This window comes from Sander lucioperca, chromosome 4, assembly GCF_008315115.2.
Source record: "Sander lucioperca isolate FBNREF2018 chromosome 4, SLUC_FBN_1.2, whole genome shotgun sequence".
NCBI lineage: Eukaryota > Metazoa > Chordata > Actinopteri > Perciformes > Percidae > Sander > Sander lucioperca.
The window spans coordinates 18,908,747-18,925,782 of NC_050176.1; the positions used below are offsets into that span (position 1 = coordinate 18,908,747).

The 17,036-nt window shown below is 41.2% G+C and overlaps 1 protein-coding gene across 23 annotated transcripts in view; it reads right to left on the reverse strand.

Moving 5' to 3' along the window:
• cacna1ab (calcium channel, voltage-dependent, P/Q type, alpha 1A subunit, b) overlaps window positions 1-17,036 on the reverse strand; it is a 159,255-nt gene that overhangs the window by 128,006 nt on the left and 14,213 nt on the right. The gene's annotated exons all lie outside the window — the stretch shown is intronic.

Sequence of the window (17,036 nt, forward strand, 5' to 3'; positions counted from 1 at the left end):
TCTGATGATGCGTCGATCAAATACACTGGATCAGCACTGCACCAGCACTGATCCTATGAAAAAGCTCAGGTATAGGCCAGACGTGACTGCTACATATTGAACACTGACTCTGTCACTGTCTACTTCATGAACCCTCCACAGGTTTACAGTCGACATTAGTCACAAGTCTAAAAAGAATGTTGGTGTATCTGAATTAGGGCTGGGCGATATGGAGAAAATCAGATATTGCTATATTCTTGTCCTAATACCTCGATGTCGATATTGTGGCGATATTATAGGGTTGACAATTGGTGCTTTAACAAAATATCTTCACAATGACATTTAAGATAAATAATCTTCAGTAATGTAGATATAATGACTAAGTGGGTAAAGGTAAAAATAATAGAAGAGCTAGAACCGTCTGGTAACACAGAAAATGACATCACTTCACTGCAATGCAGCCTTTAAAACCAGGAAAAGACAACACTTAAGCCATTTAAGATATTACGATTTCCAAAATCTAAGACGATATCTAGTCTCATATCACGATATCAATATAATATCGATATAATGTCCAGCCCTAATCTGAATGTCTCCATTTATTGTAAAAGGAATACAGAAACTCTATGATTTGAGACATTAAATTCAGCTTGGATTCACAAGAGTTACGTTTGATTTCTGCAAAGACCTTAAGTCACAGAAACAAGCGTCCATTTATTCCATAAACACTTTGCAACAAAATCCACTTCTCGGCCATTAGTCCGTATGTTCTCGTCAAAATCAGTATCAGTAGAGAAAAAATGCAATCAGTGCATCCCATAATCAGTGACAAAGCAATAGTTGGATACGATCAATCTGTCATTTTCTGAGGCATTTGAGGAGTTACTCAGTGATATGTGCTGATGCATTCCCTTTGACTCAACAATCAGACAATCTTGTCTACCGTACCTTTGGTTGAAAACAGAATATTCTACCTTTTCCCATAATGCCATTCAACAAACTTAACATATTATCAAATAGCCTGGATGGGAACACAGTATCCCTTCTGTTCAAAGAAGCAAATTTCACCTACTTGAAACAAATGCTGGTTTTATTATGAAAATTGAATTCAGTATCACTTTTAACGGCACTAGAATTTGTACTGTAATTTTTTAAACAATACCCAGCCTAAGGTGTAGCTGGTCTTCTTCTGCTGATACTAAGTTAGCAAACACGCAGCGCGGTGGTACAATATAGCTTTGTTGCTGTAACTGCTGCAAGTGCATTTCAGGCGTTATATGTAATTGATTTCCTGAAGAATTGTTGCTGCTGAGCACAATATCACAGAGACACTACAGTGGTATAAAAGGTGACATGAGACATGATGCTGGCGTAGCGTATGAGTGTTAATGTATGGCATTTAGCGGTAGGGTCTAAGCATATATATATATATATATATTCTAGCTTCATAGCATTCTGGTCTGTAGAGGCTACTGCAGGTAGAGAAGTTGCTGTGCCTGATTTACAACCAATTTCTTCCAAATTATTTGGTGGACTATAGTACTGAAATAAGCCCCTGCTTTTCATTTTTCTAAAAGACTGAAATAGTTAGGTTTACCAACGTTGTTTGAACGTATGAAAACAATCCTCCCTGCTAAAACTTGCTTAATAAGATATCAGAAGACTTGGCCAAATCTACATGATAACCTCATATACAAACACAGTGTTGATGCACACACACACAAACAGCACGTGGAACAGGCAGAGTCAATGAGATCTGATGGAATGTCAATGAGCTGCAGGCTGCAGGACTCAGCATCCAACATAGTACACACACGCACCGTCACATACAGTGCTCACACACAAGTCTGATGTGTGAAGAGGTGGGCTAACTAACATCCCGCAGCGTCCTGCTAGCTCAGCAGCCGTAAAACTGTCAAGAGAACTGATGACCGACTATTCCGTCTTCTCTCTCTCACACACACACACACACACACACACACACACACACACACACACACACACACACACAAACGTTCACCTTAGCCATAAATCTCTAAACATCCCCACCTCCCCTGTCACTTGCTGAACACACGTACACACTCGTGTACACACACAAGTATGCACTTACACATGCTTGCACATTCCGCGTAAACGTTGCAGAGGATGATACACACTCTGAGGGCAGAAGTGCTTCTGTGCATGTTTTACGACAAATATTCAACAGAGTGCATAAAAACCTTAAATCAGAGGGACACACAATCTTTAACAGCAGTCCACAACTTGCGTCCAATGCCAAATATCAGTGCAGAGGGTGTTGGATGGGCATCTAACACATTTTTCTTTAAGGCCTCAGGTTTGTGTCCTGTTTCACTTCAGCTGTCATGTTCTTCTTTTTCTTTTTTTACCTTGCCAACAATTTTTCCCCAAACAACAGTTTTCGCTGCATAAATGTAACCATACCTTCTTCTTGAATAATTAATGAAGAAGCATTGGCTGCGAAAGTAAAAGAAATGTTGTCACTGATTGTAAACTGGGATTTTGCAGAATTGTCCAACATCAACGTTCTGCTTGGTGAGCTTAACATGTCTCTGGGGAGGGGGAGGGGGAGGGGGGGAGGGGCTGAATGTTCGGATGGTGAATGAATGAACAACACACAGCACAGCAACACTATCTATTTTTTTTACTTCTGAGTCTGACCATCTCAGCGCCACCTTTCCCTTTTCTTTTTTTGCTTTCCATCATTAGACTCACATACTGTCTGTTAACGTTACCGATAGGCTTCCAAACGTGACGAAGAAAAAAAGAGGTGTTCGATGGCTTTATGTCATAGGCCGACCAGGGCTATGCCATTTGGGGAGGGGCCGCTCACTGATCCCCCTATATTTCTGAAAATCCTAGACATGGTTGTGACCATTAGTGCTTTCTGATTAGCCTGTGTGTAGCCTACGCGCCGACGACATTTACAGTATAATTTTGGGTTAAGGGTCGTCTTCGGACATTCATTAGGCTGTGCTCTGTAGCATAAATGTGGAGAATTTGAGTGGAACAGTACAACAAAATTTACCATTTAAGCTTTTTTTTTTAAAGAATCTGGTCAATATTTGGATATTTTATTATTTACAGGAGTCCATGTAAACACAGTCAGTAGTGGGGATTGGATACTTTTCGCTCTGCAGCTTTGGCTGATACAGTGTATTTCTACAGAACAAACCTTCCTTTAAATGCCTTTACTTGATCCAAACTCAATCTGACTACACATGTAGACTGCATGATCCACTTGTGTCTGATGCTCCTATCAATAAGATCAAGTTACAGTTGCAGACCGAGGTTAAGTGACGTGGAGACTCGTTACTAGTAGTAGTAGTACTACTACTGTTACCAGTTTGATTTCACACATCCTCAATCACTTTCATGTATGCTGCTTTGTTGAATCATACATCTATCTCATGATTTCTCCTTCTTCTTTCCCTTGCTTTCTTTGCTCCACACATCTTCCGTTCCTTAAATAACAGCAACTTGCCAATAGCTTATATCCTGTATATTGTACTGCCTGCATCTTTGAGCTGGAATATAGATAATGAGTGTGTGTGTGTGTGTGTGTGTGTGTGTGTGTGTGTGTGTGTGTGTGTGTGTGTGTGTGTGTGTGAGAAAGTGTAAGGTGATTGGCTGATAAATGATGAATGCCCAGGAAATGAGGAGTTCAGCAGTGAGGAGAAGCAAACACATGACATCAGCAGCTTCTACATTAGTCACCAAATCACATCTGCAGAACGGAGCACTATCCCATTATTTAGTATACTCACACGAGCGGGCACACACACTCACAAACCCACACACATAACAGCACCTATACACAAGCATACGTACACATGAAAACGCACACTAAAACGTCACATACATGTACAGTTGGAAACAAACACAGGGAGCCTTAGCTACAGGGTAACAAATATGTGTGTGTGTGTGTGTGTGTGTGTGTGTGTGTGTGTGTGTGTGTGTGTGTGTGTGTGTGTGTGTGTACGTGCATGTTGGGGGTGTATTGGAAGACAAGGCTGGCTGTGCTCGTGTTGCTGTGGTGACTCATCAACCCAGTGAATCACACAGAGATCTGATTTAGAAACAGATTGCATCTACCTGACTGCTGCTTCCACCGGCACACACGCACGCACACACGCACACACACACACACACACACACACACACACACACACACACACACACACACACACACACACACACACACACACACACACACACACACACACACACACACACACACACACACACACACACATTTATGCACACTCACAATCAGACATGTTAAAAATACACCCACATACACTAATCCATATAAACTTGATGAAGACAGACATTTGATGTTTCCTCGACTGAAATTATCACTGTTCTTCATCTAATATTCATCCAATCTTCACACAAATGAAAAACATTAAAGCTGCATTTCAATCTAACACTTACAGGACACCAAAAACACTATAGTAAAACCACAACTAATGATCTCTTACGTTAGTAGCCCTAAAAGATCACCATAACTATTTAAAGGCAAGGAAGAACAATTCTAAGGTTGTGTTCGAAATTGCATTCAAACATACTGCATAGTATACTGCGTGTTATACTGTATTTTTGTATTGTATTTCTATTGGAAACCCATTCTGCAAACAAAATCCCTCTTAGGATTTGACCATGTTAAAACTGAGCTGAATTGTGCCTGCAGATAAAACCTTTAATAAGGAGGCGACAGCCGGTTATTCTGCCTCCTTGTCCTCCTTTAAAACTAAATCCGTATTATACTGTGGATAAGTCTGTAGCAGCAAAGAAGCCTAACTTTAGCTCGCTCGCTGTCCTCGATGATTTTGACTTCAGCTTCAAGGGATTTGGGAATGAACTGATCGCCACACAAAACCTTTCAGTTACAAGGTGAGCTGAAAGCGAGCAATGCCTGTCTGCCTCTCTGGAAGCGTTTCAGAGAGGGAGACGAGTGCAGGGATGTGTGGTTCAAATAATTAGCCCAATACCACAGTCCCCTGTCGCCAAATAGTTAATTAAAAGCTCGCTCAGTGTGTGTATACGAGTGTGTGTGTGTGTGTGTCCAGAGGATTAAAGACTGTAATTATAATTATGTCCTCTCCTCTCTCTCTCTCTTTTTTTCTCAACCTTGTCCTAACACATACTCTCTTGGTATTTTTACATGCACACAGATTTCTCTCCACGCACATACACACCCATCTCTGGACCCCCCATGGTCAAAATCAGTGGTGGTTTCGTTCCAATTCTTCATGCCAGATTTTAAATAGTCACATTAACAGAAGGTGAGGTCTCCTTGTCACTGCAATGAGTCAAGTTCTCTGCCTTCAGCTTTTTCTGCTCATGTTCAATTATCATAGAAAATGGATCATTGGTAGAATTAGAGACAGTTATTGATTTATACACTATAGCATAGACTATGCTGTGTTTTTTGGGCTCAAATTTAGAGTAGGGGGATTTTTTTATGACATGAAACCAGCTATAATTTAAAGGAGCAGTGCGTAGGATTAAGTGGCATCTAGCGCTGAGGTTGTAGGTCGCAACCAACTAAAGTACTGCCCTCCCTTTCCAAGTGTGTAGTAGAACCTACGGTGGCCTTCAGGTAGCGTAAAAAGGCAAAAATGGTCCTCTCTAGAGCCAGTGTTTGGTTTGTCCGTTCTGAGTTGCTGAAAAAACATGGCGGTGCCACATGGCGGCCTCCTTGGAAGAAGACCCGCTCCCTATGTAGATATGAAGGGCTCATTCTAAACTACTGGAACACAATTCTTAGTTTCAGGTGATTATACACATATCCAAACATATCCAATTTCTAATAGATCCCCCTAAATCCTACACACTGCTCCTTTAAGATTTAGGTCATCAGAATCCTTGAAATCCTTGAATCGCTATTGCAACTTCGATTTTGGCTCCTAACAATCACAAAAACAATGTAACCGAGAAAAAACTATTATTTTGCACGTTACATTTTGCAAGTAAACTCTTATTTTGTCTTGTCTCCTGAAGGGGAATTCACAAAGTTATATATTTATCGGGTGAGTATACACTAATGAAAACATAATTATGAATATCATATTCCATTTCTACCAAAGGATCCCCCTGAATCCTACATACTGCTCCTTTTAAGATGTAGTTTATCAGAATCCTTGAAATTGCTGCTCAAATGTTGACTTTTTCACAACTGTGTCAAGGTTTGTAAATGTGTTGCAAGGAAGATCTAATATAGCTTCCTATAAGGTACTGTCCAGTAGGTATATTGGAAAAGCTGCCATGGTAACAATGTTTCAGGACAACACAAAGTATTCACACAGTTTTGTTCAACTGAAAATAGACTTGTCCAGACTTCTTCTTGCCCAAATGCCCAGAGCCTCAAAATTATTGATTTAAATCTATTTTATGAGCGTATTCCTCGTCTGAGGAGACTTATTTAAGAAAATATATTCTTGAGATGCTGCTGGTTGTAAAGTCTGTATCAAGGTTGAGTGACACAATTTCAGAAATATATTTAATGGTTCTAGCTGAGTGAAATTAACAGTCAAAGGCTCCCCCCCCCCAAGACATCTTATCAACCTGGGGTTAGATTAAATATCGTTAAAGAGTACTCATACCCATTAGGGGTTGTGCAATTAATGATCTCAATTTCGATTTCAGCTCTTAAAGCTTTAGTGCGTAACTTTTTGATATTAATGAAGGTCCGTTACATTCAAGCCATTGCCAAATGAGTTGCTCCAAAGCTAATTAAGACTATCAGCTCGGTGCACGGTCACGGAAGGCTTGTATCATGTGGATGAGCCGACAGTTTTGTTGTCATTACTTAGAATTCCTCATAGGGGAGACAGGAACTACGCACTTTAGCTTTAACAATCACAAAAACGATGTCACGATTATTTTGCACATTACATTTGGCGAGTAAATTCTTATTTTATCTTGTGTTCTGAAGGGATATTCAAAAAGTTCACTGGGAAAAGTATTAAGGGGAATTTCACTGTTGATTTGTTTAACTGTTTAACTGTTTTTTAAATTCAATAATTGCAGCAGAGTAATCGTGTTAAATAATCGTGATTTCAATAGTGACCAAAACTAATGATAATCAGCCCTAATACCCATGTCCTTGATATTGTCACGATATGATAAAAGGTGTTGAATCTAAATAACTGCCCTTCTGAGTATTGTTAGGTTATATGGGACATAACACTGGCGTTGGGCTTTGACAGAAAACAGGCCAACCTGATCTCACAGAAATATGTGAAATGACCACGACCTGATGATCATTGATTATCATTATCAAAGAGCCTCTGTCTTTCTTAAAACAAAATAGGATGACATTTTTTTTTTTTAGGAAAAAAAACAATGTACAACTGGGGGTCTGGGGACTGTGCCGGAGAAGCACAGTGTACAAAAATGTTGCAGAATATCATTTTCTATATTCCTCCTCTTTGTGACTTCCATTTGGAAAATATGTCCCCAGTCATATCCGTCTACCTCTTTATCAGTCCTCTATACTGTACCAGCCGGAGCACACAGCAGCTCTGTGATTGGACGAGAACCCTGGGAGACTTAATGACATCGGCGTCTCGTCCTGTCTGGTTCAAACAGACGACCTTTGACGCTGAGATCTAAAGGCTGTATTGACGTGGTGACCCGGGCTAATGTAGCAGGCCTGCTGATAGACTGAGATAAGAGTCCATGCGCGGACACGGCTGAGACAATCCAGTCCTTCAGACTGATGCAGCGGGGTTCAATTAAGTATCACTAACAACATACTCACACATTATTTCTTTACGTCTTTACATTTCTTGGACAAACAAACAGTATCCGCTGTTTAAAGAATTCAACACAACACAGTGCATACATACATGCTTTATACTTGCCCGTCCCAGAGCGACAATCCCGTATGTATTTTGTAACGATAACGAGTAGCATCAGCCTCATCTGGCTCAGTTTCTGTAGTTTCTGTAACATTACCGTCTGCTGCAGTGTCGCTCGAAGCAGCAGTAGCTTCAGGGGCAGGCTTCCCAAAACACTAAGAGAGTGTAGTTTAACTTCTCTTTCGTATTCTATCTCCTTTGGTGATTCACATTTCATATTTGCAAAGTAGGGCTTGGCAATATATCAATATTATATCGATATTGATATATGAGCCTAGATATCGTCTTAAATTTTGGATATCGTAATATTCTGATATGACACAAGTGTTGTGTTTTCCTGGTTTTAAAGGCTGCATTACAGTAGAGTGATGTAATTTTCTGAACACACCAGACTGTTCTTACCCTGGAAATCCAGAGTTCTCGCGAGAGCACAATTTGAATTTGCTCAGTGAGTCACTCTGGCATTCAGTAATGATGCTCATTAACTATGCCCTTGTAGCCGAGCTGCACTAATCACATCGGTGTATCTGATATAGGCGGGCCAGAGGCGAGCTAAACAGATGACGACAGTTTAATCTAAGCGTATGGGGCTCTGGATACGTCACCCCATGTATTGTTGCGATTGGTCGTAGTGTTATCCAATTGCGTGCAGTGAGATTTTCAAATGCATGCTTGGTGCCGCCCCTCAAGTTGGGCCATTTCCATTACTCAGTGCCAGACCCTTAATATTTCGGATTTGGGTCTGGATTTCCTAGGCTGACTCAACATAACTGATGATTATTTCTCAAAAATCTCATTGTGTGCATATTTTGTGAAAGCAACAATTGTCAACCCTACAATATCGCCAAAATATCGATATCGAGGTATTTGGTCAAATATATCGGGATATTTGATTTTCTCCATATCGTTCAGCTCTATTGCGAAGAGAATGACCGCCAAGCAACTGTGTGAAACAAAACCTATGCCCTTGATTGTACCTATAAGTAACTTGCAACACAGTGTTTTTATGAAGTTTCAATCATCGTTACGTATCCTCATGCTTTTGTAAGAGGGTATACTGAAATCCTGGAGCTTTCCTAGTGGGTACACAGCGTATACCTGCGTATCACGTAGACTACACCACTGGCTTCACTCCAAGTAGTAGTAGCCTAGTAATAGTACAATTGCTGACCAAACAAACCTAAATATTGACAGTTCAATTGTATGAATTATTATTAATTAATTAAAAATATCCATATCCAATATCCAATATCTTTTATATAATGAATAGTGTTATACATTTGAAACATACATTGGGAATTGATGAAGTTCGTCTGACAGGGCTGTGAGGGTACGTCAGCCCAAAAAGGTAATAGGAACTAGGGCTGCACGATATGAGGGAAATGTCAAATTGCGATTATTTTGACTGATGTTGCGATTGCGATATGATTCACGATATTGGAGGGAATGATACATTTTTTTGGATCACCATTCTCATTTTCATTTAAACACAAATAAAAATGTACTACAGCCATGTAGTGTGATTTTATCAAGAATCTGTACCAAACAAAGATGTCTAGGCTGGGACGTCTCTGCAGCCCCACAGTACGTCATTCCACATATTTTGCCTTTAATAAATATTGCGCCCCCCCCCCCCTGCAATTTGGATATTGCACTAGTCCATATTGCGATTTCGATAAAATTGTGATTAATTGTGCAGCCCTAAGAGGAACCACTGTAATAGAGGAACAAAGTGTTCCATTTTCAAATGAGACCTTGTCTGAGCAGATGTACTGTATGAACCGACAAAAAGAAGAACTCAGTGTTTCCGTTGTTAAACTGAGATGTGGCTTTGTGCTGTGGCTGAGGAGGGCGAGGTCAGACGGCCATTTGTCTGACCTCTCCTTCCCCTCCCAGACGACTGCAGGTCAGCAGCGCGGGTCAGGCCAGGGAGGAGGAAGTGACAAACAGCTGCTGATGCTGAACACACCTCATCATCTTCATACTCCCTTCTTCTCTTTCAGGCTCCTTCCCACTACTGACTGGACCGATTGAGACAAATTACAGAACAACCTAGGACAGGGGTGTGAAACATACGGCCCGTGGGCCAGAAAGCGTCCCGCCAAACTGTCCAATCAGGCCCACTGGATGACTTTGCAAAGTGTGAAAATTGCAGAGAAGTAATTAATACCAATTCCAAATTTACCACATTAATCTCAGAGAATATCCGAGTTCTTTTTCCGTAAATTTACAACTTTAATCTTAGAAATTCTGAGTTTTTTCTCGGAATATTACCCCTCTCTCCCGGGTCCATAACATAATTTTTTTCCCTACAATGGCCTTAGAACGCTGTCGTAGCAGAAGCAACTTGCGTTTGCCAATTATCAAGCTGACAATAAATTCTGTGGCAGATACATTTTCTGATCTTTCTGGAGTGGTTAACTGACCTGGCGCAATTGAGATCAAATTAGGGTTATGTGGCCCATGAACTAAAATGAGTTTTGACACCCCTGATCTAGGACACTTACGTCACACATAATGACAGCTGTGGATCAATGAATGTACACACTATGGTTGGACGTGAGATACCAACAGTTTTTACACATTACACATTACAGGACACAAAAAAAGAATTCATTTTTTTAAGCTTAGCACCTCCTGACGCAAGGGTGACCCACCATTTTAATTCCAGAGAAAGGCCTATTTTGACCATCCATCAATGTCAAATGACATAAATGTGGTTTATAATACCCTTCACACGTTCTCAGAGTCCAAACCGAAGTCTTCAAAGTGCTTGTTTTGTCCAAGATATTCAATTTACAATCATAGAAAATATAGATAAGCAGCAAATCCTCACCTTTTTTTTAAGATTGAACTACCCTTTTTGGCAAAAAATTAAATAAATCTTAACCCACTATCCACTTCCTAGCTTTTTCTGGAGCTTTCAGTTGCATCAGAATCATATATCATGGATCAGAAAAGACTAGTAAGGACCACCTTTTTTGGGGGGTTGGAAATTGATGAATTGGCAATTATAAACATTGGCTTATTGAATATCTGTTGATTGACTGCAGTTAATTGCTTCAGCTCTAAAAGGCATATTTGGGCGATTGCATGAATAATTAAGGTCCGTGAAGAAATAAAATTCACTTTCAGAGTTTACAGTTGTGGTCCGAGAGAAACACCAACACTGCTCGGTATTTAACTAAAAGCCAAAATCAGCCCACCATATTGGCAAACCATTATATTGGTCTAACCCCAACACACACGCCATAAAATTCACCCTGAAAGCCCTCACTACCCTTTACCTAATTAAAGTGTCAAGTCACTTATCCATCCGTCCCCCTCCCTTGCCTCCTCTGTCACAGCACGACTCTCCTCCTCTCAGTTATCCACTCATCCTCCTCAGCATCTTTGCCCTGAGGGGGCCCGTTGATGGACAGCCATGCTGAACCCAGGGCCCACCCTCTCAGAGTGACAGGACCAATCCCCAAACTTGGCCAAGTGACACACTAATGTGGCAGACTGGTTGTCAGGCTGGTTGGCAGGCTGCTGATGCTGCAATGTCCCAGTCCGCTCGACTGGGCTCTCAGCTGGCACTCGGGCATCGACCAAAAGAGCAAAAATGTATAATTTTTTTCTCGCATGTTCTCAAGATGAAAGGTTAATGAGAAGAAGGGTTTTTTTCAGTTGCACTACTTGTGAGGTAAAACATCAGGAATGTGTGTACGACATAAAACTGCAAGGAGATTATATTTAAACCCTAACTGCTTATTGCTTATTTGCAAGATCTCACAAAGTTATAGATATTTGCATGGTGGACCGCCTTTGGCCCAGGGATCAGTTGATGTGATTTTGCTGATGATCTCAGTGAGATTCCTATCACCAACAAGGTATTTTTTTGGTGTTTTTTTAATAACCATGATTGTCAAACTCCATTCATGACGTGATCCAAGACACTGTCATAAACGTTACTTCCAGTTCTTATATATCCTAAATGCACAATGTTCAATACTTTTTACCTTTACTTTACCTTTCCAGTTACATTTTTCTTGGCTTAGTTTGTGGATATAGGGAAACAATATTTTGGGGAAGGTTAAATCTAATTTCTTTGGTTAGGTCTTTGGTGTAGAGATGTTCATCCTCCATTGAATGTCTTCTAGTTATCAACGAGACTCCAGAGTCTCGTTGATAACTCCTTCAGATACAAGACCATGGTTCAATCTCATCTGACCGGAGAGCATCCACTCCACCAACTGTAAGTGCCCTTGAGCAAGACACATTGAATCCCTGCCAGCTGTTCAATAATCAACTTTTGACCTGTGAAGCACTACAACCAGTGTATCATAGCCTGGACTCTTCAGTTTATCTATTCAATTCCATCAGTCCTGTTGTTGCAGAATTTTCTCTACCCGCTGATAACAAACTGGAGATAATTAAAGAGGACTTACAAAATATACCAGTAGGTGAAGTGTATTCACACGCTTCAGACAGATAGGTAGATATGTGGTTAATTTTAGGTAAGGGGTACAAAATCACACTGCTATTCCACTACTTAGCCACAGCAAGGAATGTTGGGTAATGGAAAGAATAGCCTATAGCAGCTGTGGACTCTACTGCAAAACAAAACCAAGCTTCAAATTAGCTTTTGAAATACACTCGCTGGCCAAGCTCTCACACACACAAACAGGAATGCATACATTATACAAAAACACCCACCCACCCACACACACACACACACACACACACACACACACACACACACATATACACAGACAAATGCTAAGAACACACAAGCGCAGCAATCACACGTACACACACACTTGCCCACACAAACTGAAGTGTAGACACACACACACACTCAGATGCCTGCACTTGGCCCTGATTCTGGGGAGTGCGCCCTGGGCTGCAGGGGGGAGGAAACCAGCTCAGATCAAACACACACTGAGCCTGTCACCACTCCTTCATTCCTCTGTCTTCCCCCCCCCCCTCCATTCGCCCTTCCCTGCATGTCCCTGTCTTTCTCTCTGCATATCTCTTTTCCTGCCTCTCTCTCTATCCTCCGATCAGCTCTCCACACTGCAGTCGACAGCAGCCAGAGTAAAATGGAGAGGTGGGCGGGGGGGGAGTGAGGAGAGGAAAAACAGAAGAGAGCTGAGAGGGGTGTAAGACAAGGAAGGGAGGGAGGCAGGCAGGCAGGCAGGCAGGGAGGGAGGGAGGGAGGAGCTGGTTAGGAGAAGAAGAGATAAAGCAAGAGGAAGCTGAGGAGCTGAGAGCATCGATAGTCCTCGATTTTTTTTTGTAATATTCTCGCGCTTTACATCTTCTCCTCCTGTCCTTACACAACCCTACACACCCCTCACATCCCAAACACACACCACTCCTCTCCTTGTCTATCTGAAACCTTGAATAATGTTCTATTGCGGCTCAATTACAATAATTACGATCATTAAGGTGATCATTTCCCGACAGCACCATTCATTACTTTGGTAAAATAACTATTAGAAGCAGACAGGCGGGGATGGAGGGGAGGATGGGCCTCGATTTCCTCCCTGCACCAGAAATTCATCACCATCTGCACTTCCTTACATCCTGCTAGCATATAAGGTTGCTGGTTCAAATCATTCACTGTCGGGGTTAAAAATGTTTCTGCAGTTTCACTTTACATCGAAGACAAAATTTGCACAAACTCTAGTTACTAGGGCTGCAACTAACGACTTAGTCATTATCGATTCGCCATTTAGTTTCACTATCCTTCGATTTATCGATTGGTGTGGAAAATGTCAGAAAATAGTGAAAAATGCACATAATGATTTACTAAAGCTCACCTTTTTAGCAAACTGACACAAATTTGATTCATTCAATAAATTATTATTTTTTGTCTTAAATCCACCAGCCATTTTCATATTATACTAACATTTGCAGCATCCTGAGCCTTTTTGGTAAGGTTACTAGGAAAACTCAGCCCAGAGTAGTTTTTATTCTCCCCGAAAAAAGTTTCATTTTTATTTTTAAAGAACTATACTAACAAAAAAAACCCACTTTTTTTTTGCAATTTTCACTGTCTCTCGCAACTTTTATCGCAATTTTTTACAACAGCTCCCACAAAATCAGGCATTTTGGTACGCAACAATCTCAAAAAAAGGCCAGGAAATCCTGGAGGGACTGATTGACTGTCAGTACAACAGTCAGCAGTAGTCAGACTCCTTCTGCCTTGGCTTCTGTAAAAAGACAATCATTCTTCACTTGTTGGGAAAACAAAGGTCGTTTAACATGTTTCAACGTCCAATACTGTTCCTTTCCTGGTGAGAACAGTCTCTAATAGGTAGAGACAACATAAATTCATTTTACGCCTTTGGTATTAATTAAAGAAAACGCTCAAAATTGTTTTTATATGACTTCATTAAAATGAGCTGTAACCTGGCAACAGGATCTCACTCCCATCTTGTAAAATAAGGACGCTTGGTCAAGTGCCTTTTGTCGTTGTTATTGACCGCTGTTATTGTTTTAACTAAACGCGCTTGGTCGGGACTATTGGCGTCCCTTTTGACGCAGTTATGTTAAGGAAAAGGTCGTGGGTGGGCTTACGGTTCCGTGACACGTGGGAAGAACGGGACGGTTAAAGAAGAAAGCGACTTTAGGAAACGTGACAAGCGGGATACGAACCCCGGTCTCCTGGGTAAAAGTCCTGTGTTTGACCCATCCACCCCCCCAACCAACCTCCCTACGCGGAATTTTGGCCTTACATAGTACTCGCTAAACCCCGTGTAGCTACTGCTCTCCCCGCTACGTTCTACAAACACGCTGAAGGACGCCTTTTTCGTCGCTTCAGACGCTGACAGCCACTGTCCAAACGTCCGTATTTTACGAGTTCAGAGTGAGAACGGGCTGAACCTGGCTACCGAGAGAGAAAGAAAGGGGAGCATTTTATAAATGTAAAATAACCACTTGAATTAACAAAAATTGACTGTTGAACATCCATTATATTTGGCTGAACTGTGGAGGGCTTCAAAATGAAGGGGTGTTCTCTACAGCTGTGTGTCCAGTATGACTGATTGTAATCTACGTGTAGGTACTAACTACATGATTAAAACGTACCAACTGTATGTAGAACATGGACAGTGTAGACTTCGAAAAATACAAACTATTCTCATGAATTATATGGTCTTTTTTTAAATCCCTCCCCAAATAAACCATTTTGGGAATCAATCCCAGTTTTCCAACAAACAAAAAAAAGTCTCCAATCATCTTCTCCCCTTCAAGCTTCACACCCTTATCTTAATACTGCACTGTTTTGGTGTCAAACTACATCCTGTGGGTACTGTATTATCTCCTGACCCTTTTCTGCGATTTTTGTTCATGGAGCCCATAAATACGCATTTTAGGACATCATGTACCTTTCACTTAATTTAGTAACACTCTTCTTTCTATCTTCCTTGTCTCTCTCCACCGGACATCCATGATATTAATACAATTAAGTTTGGCCATCTGGACGCTATTGCATGTTCCATGGTTCACCAAGGTGCTTATGAGCAAGACAGGACAAAGTGGTGGTTTGCCAAAGCCAATAGCTGACCATTATTTCTAACTGACTAACACAGATTTGAGTGTAAGTATGAAATGAATAACGCATTATGACAAAGTAGAAGATGACTAAGACATCTTTTGGACACCTGAGATGCAGACAAGTGAGCAGGAGATGAGACGGTCTACAAAAATAGAAACCCACCCACACACAGAGACAATGCCTACTAATAACATCTGATGTGCGAGTTCAGACATTGTGCAGGTGCACCGAAGAAATGCTGAATCCAAACATTCAGAAAACGGCGAATGCACAAACTGAGAATAACCCCCGTGTTAGAGATGGGTGAGTCCAAAATGAGAAGACACCCCGGCTGGTTTATCTCGTCTGGGGAAGAAACCATCCAGGTTGGTAAAACGGGGGTGTTGGTTTAGAGAGGCTCGGCCTCCCGTATGTGTGTTAAACCCCTCCCAGTTGGTATTTAGATATCAGTACTGCCTCAAAGGTTGGTTTTCTTTCTTCTGTGTCTTTTTATGTGTGTATGTGTGTGTATGTGAAAAAACGTAAATGTGCTTGTGGCTGAATGAATACAGTATGCATGTTTGTGTGTGTGTGTGTGTGTGTGTGTGTGTGTGTGTGTGTGTGTGTGTGTGTGTGTGTGTGTATTTGTTTATGGACACCTGCAAGCCTGTGTGTGTGTGCATGACTGACTGTGTGTATGTGTGTGTGTGTGTGTGCATCAATCTGTCCCATTCTCCCTATTCTCCCTCCCTCTCCATCAATAGAATAAAAAAAGAAAACGCCACCACTGTGCTTTTCAGCAAAAGCATCTCAGCAACACACACACACACACACACACACACACACACACACACACACACACACACACACACACAGGTTGGCTAAAGGCCAATCAATAATTCACATAGTGCAGATTGAATGTAGATCAGTGACTCAACATGGGGGGAAAACACTATAGCTCTCCACCTCTGTTGCTCTCTACTTCTCTTCTTTTCTCCACATTTCTGTCTCTTTCTATCTTTCTCCAGCTCCGTCTTTCTCTCCTCACTGCTCTCTATCTTGCTCTGCTTTTCCTCACCTCGTTTTTACTTTCTTTTCCAACCTCTGTCTTTTTTCTGTTTTCAACCTCTTTTATTATATCCTTATCCAATTTTCCATGTCCTTTTTCTTCACTCATTTCTTTCTACACCTCAGTATCTTTTTTTTTCTTCCTCACCCTGCCTGTACTCCTGTATCCCTTCTCATGTCTTGGCTGGGTTCTGGTCACCAGCTCTGTTTTTCCAGGTTGATAAAATCTTCACGGCTAACAGATCTCTTTTATCGCTCCTTAATCTTTTCTGTTATGTCATTTCTAACCATCGTTTTCACCACCTAAAATGACAGACTTTGCCAGGGGCAAAGTATATCAGCTGTGGCTAAACATTCATTCTTTAAGTAACTTGACTAAAAGGCCAAAAATGAAAAGTGCCTGTTGTCTGGTTGTCTTCATTTCTTGTTTGTTAGAGAAAGAAACACCACTACGATCTACAATTACGAGTAAACTGTGAGTTTTTGCAGTTCGGCAAGCAACAACAGAGTGGTGAGTATTCTCTGGTGAAACAATCGCACAATTTCACTTCAACGTAAGCGGCCAGAATTTCCCATTT